Raw genomic sequence first — 9,009 nt, 5'->3', positions numbered from 1 at the left:
GTGGGGAGGTGGAAGGAGAATCAATTTGAATTTAAAGAAGAATGGTCAGTTTTCCATATCTGGGTCTGGGTGATGTTTACCTGGATGTATTTGTTCAAAACTCATTGAACTACATACACACTTAAACTCTGTGCCTCTTACTGTATGCAGATTACACCTCAATAAACAGGGCATTTAAAAAACGATGGCCAGGGGTACCTGGGTGGCTCAGTGGTTGAGCAACTGCCTTCAGCTCAGGGCATGATCCCGGGGTCCTGGGATCGAGTCCCGCATCAGGCTTCCCACAGGGAGCCTGCTTCTCCCTCTGCCTGTGTCTCTGCCTCTCTACTGTGTCTCTCATGAATAACTAAATAAAATTTTTAAAAAACAAGATAAAAAACAGTGGCCAGAGTGGACTTCATGGAGACAGTGAGGTTTCTAAAAGGGGTGAGGAGATGGGGACAGAAGTGAAGCAGATGTCCAGGGGAAAAGTGCAGCAGGCACTAGGGAGCCACTGGAATAGAGGCTTTGAGCAGGAATCTACTGTGAGCATCTAGAAAGCCACCTGGTGCTACCAGGACTGATCACTCCCACTTTGGTTGATGGATGTGTCTATTTGGACCAGGAAGGACAAACAGATGGAGCAGGGAACTCAGGGGGTATCATGGAGGACAGGTGGATTCACCCAGCCCATTAGGCCTAGCTGAGGTCTGTCAGTCAGCCTCTTAAAAAAAAAAAAAAAAAGTTTTATTTATTTATTCATGAGAGAGAGGCACACACACACAGAGGCAGAGACACAGGCAGAGGGAGAAGCAGGCTCCATGCAGGGAGCCCAATGTGAGATTCGATCCCAGGACCTCAGGATCATGACTTGAGCCAAAGTCAGACGCTCAACCACAGAGCCATGCCCGCATCCCTATCAGTCAGTTTTGACTACAGAAATGCTGTGTAAAAGTTGTCTTAAAAATCCCAATGGCTTACAGCAAAAAATCTTGTGCATGGTTCTGCAGGTCAGCTGGGTTGTGTCTGGGCTCCCCTCAGCTCAGCCAGGCCTGGTTCCACAGTGTGGGTTGGGTTCAGGTCAGTAGCACAGGGTGGCTCCTCGTGCCTTCACTATTCTGGAAACATAGGCATGTTTCAAGCCTCTGTTCATATTGTATCTGTTGAAAATTCTTGCATGGCCAAGGCAGTGCAGATGGGCAGGAACATGCACAATAGCGAGAAATGCTACAAATCACAGAGCAGAGAGCATGGATACGTCATCCCGTCGCAGGGAGGGATCCAGTCTACTCCAAGATCTCTGATTAGGACAGGAAGAGAGGCAGCGGGCCTTGGGGTCTAGCCTTCTTTGCTCTCAGAAGCCCCTTGAATGAGTGCCCAGGAGAAACGTCAGACCCTTGGATATTGTCATTGTTATTAATGAGAGTGCCTGCCCTGGTGGGGGTGTGGGCTCTATCTTTCCCTGCCTTCCGGGGCATGATCTGCGATCCTCCAAGAGCCTTCCCCACATTTTCTGGGTTTGGGACATTTTCTGGATATGATAGGAAGAAACTTCCAGTATGTAATGATCTGTATGTACTCTGATCTGACACAGTGGGCTGGATTTGAGGCTTCGACCTATATCCTTAGCCAAAGAAGCTTTCATTTCTAAGCTTTATTGAATTTTGTTTTGCTTTTTTTCTTTTTTTAAATAATGAGCCATCTACAACTTCTGAACAAACTATAATAAAAGTGACAAATACTGTTACACCGTACACAGACTGTCACTTTGGATTTACTACCCCTCCAACTTTTTCTGGCAAGTCTCACTAAATTTACGCTTTGGGCCTTAATCCATCACTCTATCTTTTAATGCAACATCTAATCTCACCACCTCTTTTCTTCCTTTAATACAGTTTCTCTTGAGGTGAGTTTGTGGGACTGATTTTTATCATTCGTAATGTGGTTAAAACAATGTGTTGGTTATAAATCAGAGCCGTTATTGGGACGCTTGAGAAGTCGCGTTAACACAATAAATTTAGTGCCTTTGATTCATCCTGGGAAATCTGACAGTAGGAAGAATAACTGAGGTCCCTTTGAACTCTGGGGATGGGAGGATCATCCCTTCAAGGTGAAAATCGAATGCTTTCTCCAACCTCAAAACTTCCATTCCTTGAGACCAGGATTCAGGAGCTGATATCAAGCAGTGTGTAGGTAGCATCCTCTGGGAGCCAGGTAGATCTTGGTTTGAATCTCAACTCAGTCATTCATATGCTGTGTGACCTGTGGCTAGTCACACAACCTCTTTGGGCTTTGTTCCCATTTTTCAAGATGGAAATGGATTGTTGTCTCCAGCGTTGTGAGAATTAGAATAGACCTGTGGGGGTATACCTAGCACATAATAGATGCTTAACACATGTTTACTAAGATGGTCCCCCAGGAATCGAATCAAGGCCTCCTCTCTGAATTGGCCCTGGGACTTGTTTTCTTCTGGAGGAAATAGAGCAGGACTGTGCATCAGTTGAGTGGAAGCCTCCAGGGTGCTCACCTGTAGCTCTCACTCCTCCCACAGGATGGAGGGGAGTCATGTTCAGCTTTTTGCCCCAACTCAAAGCCTGATGCTAAGGTTCACAGAGCTTCTGGGCCCCTGTCCCTGCCTCTGGCGCCTTCCCAAAGGTGACTCAGAACTTTGTGGGGTCAGGACACCTGGGTGGTTCACCAGTTGAGCATCTGCCTTCGGCTCAGGTTGTGATCCCCGGGGTCCTGAGATCAGGTCCTGCATTGGACTCCCCACCAGGAGCCTGCCTCTTCCTCTGCCTATGTTTCTGCGTCTTTCTCTGTTTCTCTCATGAATAAATAAATAAAATATTTTTAAAAAGAACTTTGTGGGGTCATCAGGAACATTCCTGCCATCCCCAGTTTCATCCAGAAGGAAATCCAGCCACCTCACAGGGCTATTTACAAGAGGTTCTCTGAGACCTGTCCTCCTGTGTCTACTTCAGACACCCCACCCAACCTCCCCATCTTACACGAAGGCAGGCTACCATGCTGGTATATGTGTGTGTGGCGGGGCGGGGGGTGGGGGGTGCCTGCGTGCCAGGCAGGCAGGTGCCACCATCCTGGGTTCATCACAGGATCCTGATATCCAGCTCCCAACAGCTTCACATAGGACCCAGCAAGACAGGGGCAGGACTCCACGGCCACCCCCGTGCTCACAGCTCACTGCAGCAAGGACATTTCAGGGCCAGAGCATAATATAGCCACAGTAAAACCTAGACAGAGGTTGTCCACCCCCCATGTGCATATCTCTCTATCCTTCCCTCCCCCCATTCATTCACCTGTCATCCCTAAGGCTCCTACTCTGTGCCAGTTTATGGACCAGACCCAGGGTGCTGCTTCTCTGACTACTGGCCTCCTTGCTGTTTGAGGATGTGGAGGCACACTGGACCTCAGTCCTTCACTGGCCATTCCCTCTCTTGGATGCCCCATTTTCCCAGACTCCAACACAGCCAGGAGGGTCCAGGCTAGGGGAAGGCCAGTCTGAACATAAATGTTCCCAGTCCAGATGGGGACAAGGCTAGGGTCAGGGAAGGATGAAGGGCTGGGAGCCCAGAGGGGGTGCAGGGGCTCTACCTGGGCAGCAGGAGCAGGTTTGAACAGGCAGAGATGGGGCCTGGGTGGAGAAGAATCCTTCCCTCCCGTCCCTCCCCTCACTCATGTTCTCCTCCTCCACGTGTCTGCTGTCTCCAAGTCCTTCGACAGGTGTGCACACAGCTTCTCATTACCTTTCCAAAGCCCCTGGGCCTTGGGGGCCTGCTCACGTCCCATCTTCTCTGAGAAGAGGCCTCTGGCCCAGCCCAGCCCAGCCCAGCCCCCTCCCTCCATCCCCTCCAACTGTGAAGTCCTGAGGTGGCCTTGTGAATGGCCACATGGCTGATGACATCTCTCACATACCTGCCCCTATAAACTACAGATCTCGGAGTCCCTCCTGAAGCCCTGTCTCAGGTGGGAAGAAAGCTGACGGAGAGACTCGGCTGTGGTTGCCTGCTGCTAGAAATGAGGCCACCTCAGCCTGGGATCTCCTTCCAGAATCCGCGCAGCTGAAATCAGGGGGATAAATGGTCCCCGGCATTGGTACCAGCAGATACACTTGGGGAACATAAAATTCACAAAGAATTAGTCACTCTAAATTGCTTTATTTAGTTTGAACTTAGAATAGTGCCTAAATTATTCAGCCAGGGAGGGGGAGGGAGGGGGCAGGAACGGGTTGCCAGGCCCTGCATCAGCCTGAAGGAGTCACGGGCGGGAGAGTGGTGACATCTGTCCGGGGGTGGCCGTTGGTAGCTTGTGGGCCGCCTGGATTCCTTCTGAATTTGGTAAAAGCCCCCAGGGATGTGAGCGGCGAAGGCACGACTTCGCATCAGGACCACGTCCTGTCTTTCTACTCCACGGTGTGGTGTCGACGCAGGGAGGTGCTTGTGCTGCTGCAGCGGAGAAAGCTCTCCCCACCCCACCCCCTGCTCCAGCGGCCCATCTGCCTCCTCAGCTTTGCAACACGACCCTCCCGGGCTCTTGCCTCTCCTCCCTGCCTCTCGCAAACTCGCCCACGAGCCTCCTTGGGATGCTCCTGAAGCTCTGGGAGCTCAATTCCGTCCCCCGGGAGAACCCTCTTCCCTGGTTTCCTGGTCCACACATCCCGTCCCGCTTGCTTCCCACCCCACAGGCGGGTTCCTCTGTCTCTCCCCTCCGCCCTCCCTCAAGTCCTAGCTGGGCCCCAGGGCTCAGACTTTGGCCCTCTCCCCCTGACTGCACCCCTCTCCTGGTGAGCTTCAAGACCATCGGCGGTCAACGACCCCTGAGTGTGTTCCTCTTACGCTGCAGACTCACGCGTGCAATTGCCTTTTCGACTTCTTCACTTGGATGTCTGAAACTTCCCAGCCCCCACGCTGAATTCCCAGGAGCTCCCTGCATCACCCCAGCCCTGCTGTGGGGATGCAGGACGCCTCTGCTCCAGCCTCTCCACTGCTCCTCCCCTCCACCTGCCTGAATTCCTTGCCTTTCACACCCCCTGCCTAATGCATCCCTAGGTCCTTCTCCTGCCCAATGGATCCAGAATCCACCCCGCAGTCTGCTCCCACCCGGTCCCAGCTGTGTTCCTTGGTACCCTAGGTGGGCTGCATTAGCATTTCCTGAGTCCACTGCTGACCTTGCAACCTAATCTCAGCGGGCAGCCAGGGGGACAGCACAAAGTGTGTCCTTGCACAAAATACAAACCCCCTGAAGGCTCCTGTCACAGAGCAAAGTCCTTACAAGGGCCGGCAGGACCCACTTCCAACCTCTGTCCTCTCTACCTAAGCCCCTTCTGTGACTGGTCTCCTTGAGGCTGGAGCACAAGAGGCATGCTTGACCCCAGGGCCTCTGCACTGACTGTCCTCGCTGGTGGACACGGGTCTCCTCGACGCCTGCAGCTCATTTCTTACCTCCTTCAAATCTCTGCTCATCTGTCACCTTCTCAAGGAGTCCCACTCTGGCTGGCCTACTTAAAACTCAGCGCCGCTCCCGGGGCACCTGGGTGGCTCAGTCGGTTAAGCGTCTAACTCTTGATTTCGGCTCAGGTCATGATCTCAGGGTGGTGAGATCGCGTCCCGCGTGGAGCTCTGTGCTGAGTGTGGGGTTTGCTTAGGATGCTCTGTCTCCCTCTCCCTCTGCCCCTTCCTTCCTCAAAAACAAACAAACAGAAAACAAACCTCAACCCCCCCCCACACTCCATGCATCTGTTTCCTTCACCTAGCTCTTAATAGCGTTTACTCTCTTCCAACATACTGTGCACCTTACCTAATCATTATTTACTATTAGTTACCCTGACCGCAATGTAAGCTCCACAAAGCCAGGGAATTTTGCCTCTCTGCTCCCTGTTCTTGCCCCCATGCCTAGGACAGTGCCTGGCAGATAGTAGGGGGTCAATAAGCATGTCCTGAATGACAAAATAACGCCATGAAGCCTTGGCTAGACTTTAGGAGAACCCACGGCGAGGCTGTGTTTGAACCAGAAGTTGTAGAATTTAGTTGGCTGCATGTACAGTTCTCTACAAGGGCCAAATCAGAGGGCTCGCTCACCCACACTGGGGAGGCTTTAGCCCAGTTAATGGGTCCGTGGGCGACCACTGTCTCCCCTGCCACTGCCAAGGCCTGGTCCCTGACCCCACGGCTGCCTCATCTGCTCAGGAAGCAAGCGCACTGGTGCACACCGCTGCAGGGTTGGTGAGGGCAGCAGGCACACAAGAAAGAGCTCCTCAGAAGACAGCATCCAACTTGAAGCTTTAAAAAAATCTTTTCTGTATTAAAGAAAACAAAGTCCGAGATCCCAGAAAAAATGCAAAAACCTGGTGGAGAAAAATGAAAGCTTGAAAAAGGGGGAGACGAGGCAGCAAGCTTGGGGTGGTGCATCCACTGATGCTGTGGGGCGTGTGGGGTTGCTGGATTCCACACACGTGCCCCAGGTGCCTGGCAGGTGCCTGGCAGGTGCTGAGTTTTGTGCCCCACACTCTGCATCCTACTGTCTTTAATTCCCAAACAATGTGACAGGGTTCTGGGGGTGACAGCTGTGGTTTCTGCCTCCCCAGCTCCCAGTACCCCTTTTGGAGAGCCATCCCTCTCCCAATCTCTGGTCATAGAGTTTGGGGCGCCAGGGGGCTCCTACCACCAGGGGCCAGGTAAGCATGTGACACAGGCTCAGTGAGTGTGTGTCAAGTTTTAGGGGTGAGCATGTGCCCCAAGCACAACCATTTAGCATCTTCCACAGAGGCTGGGACATGTGACCCTCTCAGCCAAACAGCGCCTCCCGCACCCCTGGCTGGAGTGTGATTGACTGGGATTCAGGTGAGAACATGAATCTATTGGTTCAGAGGAAACCCCAGACACTGCTGCCTATAGGTCCCTGTGAATCTGCCTAAGAGCTGTCCCTGGCTGCAGGGGTGAGCTCAGCAGGTGCCAGGAGTGAACCGAATGGCTGGATAAGCGTTGGTAGGTAAATAAACCAGCTTCCTCACCCCTTAGGCATGTTCTCACTGTTCTCCTAGACTTCCCCCGTGGCATTCAGCTCCAGGTGCCCAGAGGGGTAATTTGCTTCTCAGTGCACACCATGTTGGCTGCTTCCCCTCCCTGTCTCACTTCCTAGCTCCCAAATCTCCCAAATAAATGATTTCACTCAAATATTTGTCTCAGGATCTGCATGGGGTGAGTGCAACTTCAAACGCAGGCACAGAAGGAGCCCATCCACATGAAACCAGTTTAGAGGCTAGAGTAGCCAAGAGAATGAGCCTTGAGCCATGCTTGTTCCCCTTGTGTCCCTGAAGTCCTCACTGAATGTTTTAGTAACATGATTCCTTAAATTCCTCCTTTTCCTTAAGAATTTTTGAACTGGGGTTTCTTTCACTTGCACTGGGAAGAGGACTACAAATATTTCCATATTATTGGTGAAAAAACTGAAATAAGGCGAACAACCCAAGCACATCCTGCTTTCTGCGCCATGGCAGCCATCCCTCCCATGCTACAGCCACAGACCTCCCCATGGTAAGGGGTGATCCCTCAGAAAATTGCAAGAGGGAAGAAGACGTGAGTGTTACAGATGGAGCAAGGCAGACAGATGAGAAGCATTTTAGCTTCCACAAACATTTGTTGAGTTTCTGCTGCAAGTGTAGCTTGGAGTCCTCAAATTCTGGGCAGTGCTGGGGGGATCGACAAATGCAGTGGAGTTCCAGAAGTTGTGGTGTCAGCTGCTCTCTGCTAGATCTTGCAGCCCCTGGGGTGGGGTTGGGGGGTGGCTGACTTTGGGCCCAGCTCATTAAACTTGTGATTGTGATTGGCCTGCAGGTGGGATTGTCCCCACTTCTGAGTGCAGCAAAATCATCTCCTAATGACTCCCCGCCCTATTACTGAGGCTGCTCATTCACTCTGCATTGTGGATGGAGCTCCATGCTGAGTGGCCATTCTGTGGACCAACATTTGCCATTCACTACAGGGGTCCTGGCTGGTGGGTTCGGGGAGCTGTTGCAGATGGAGGTGCTTGTTGAGCACACCCCATGAGGTGGAAGGTACTCCCTCTCCCTTCCCTTGAAGCGCCCCCGCTGGCCATGGCTTCAAGTTTGTGTAGACAGCTGCCTCAGTGGGCACCCTCGTCAACCATTCGCTCGTTCATTCAATACTCTGTGTGCTCGGCCCTTTGTTGGGCATGGGGAAGCTGAGCTGAAAATAGCCCTGTTCTAGAAGTTTCCTGGGGCCTGGGTGGGGAGAGCTGAGACACATGCATACAGGATGGTGGGACCATGTGATACCTGTTTTCACATCACTAAGAAGGAGACAGGCCTTGGCCACAAGGTCAGGAAGGGTAACTGTGCATGACTTGAGCAGGGCGCAGTGGCTGGGCCACGGAGAGAGGGTGCTGATGGTATGGACAGAGTGGGCAGTGGGGTGGAGGGATTCTGGAGAAGCAGAGAGTCTGATGTCTTGCCCCATTGGGGCAAGCTCAGCCAGCCCAGGGCAGGAGGGGTGGGTGGGTGGGAGGGTCTTTGAATTCCTGAGTAAGGTATCAAGGGCAGGAGGTATATGTCAGTACCTGCCTCACTTTCACCTGCTCAGTGTGGTGATACACTGGTGAGACAGGAGTCTAGAGTGGCTGCTGGTCCTTTTGCACTATAAGGACAGAGTTGGCCGGAGAATAAAGCCAGCCCAGAAGAACTGACAATAGACAGATTACTGAAGACCCATTTTGACACTTGGATCCAACTGTGCCTGAAGCCATTTACCTTACTCCTACATCTTCAGTTGTATGACCCAAGAGGTTATGGACTTTCCCCACCCCCTACTTCATAATCTAATTGAATTGAACAATTTCTGTTATTTGATACCAGAAAAGTTCTAATAGAATTATGCTTTCTACACTTGAGCTTATTCACCTGTATGTAAAGTAGACACAAGATCTCTCAGAGAGGATTCCAATAACCTCGTATGTGAAACAGTTTGTAAATTGTGAGGTGCTGAGTAGCTATTGTGG

This window comes from Canis lupus, chromosome 8 (genome assembly GCF_048164855.1).
Source record: "Canis lupus baileyi chromosome 8, mCanLup2.hap1, whole genome shotgun sequence".
Taxonomy (NCBI): domain Eukaryota; kingdom Metazoa; phylum Chordata; class Mammalia; order Carnivora; family Canidae; genus Canis; species Canis lupus.
Note: the sequence above shows the minus strand (reverse complement) of the source record.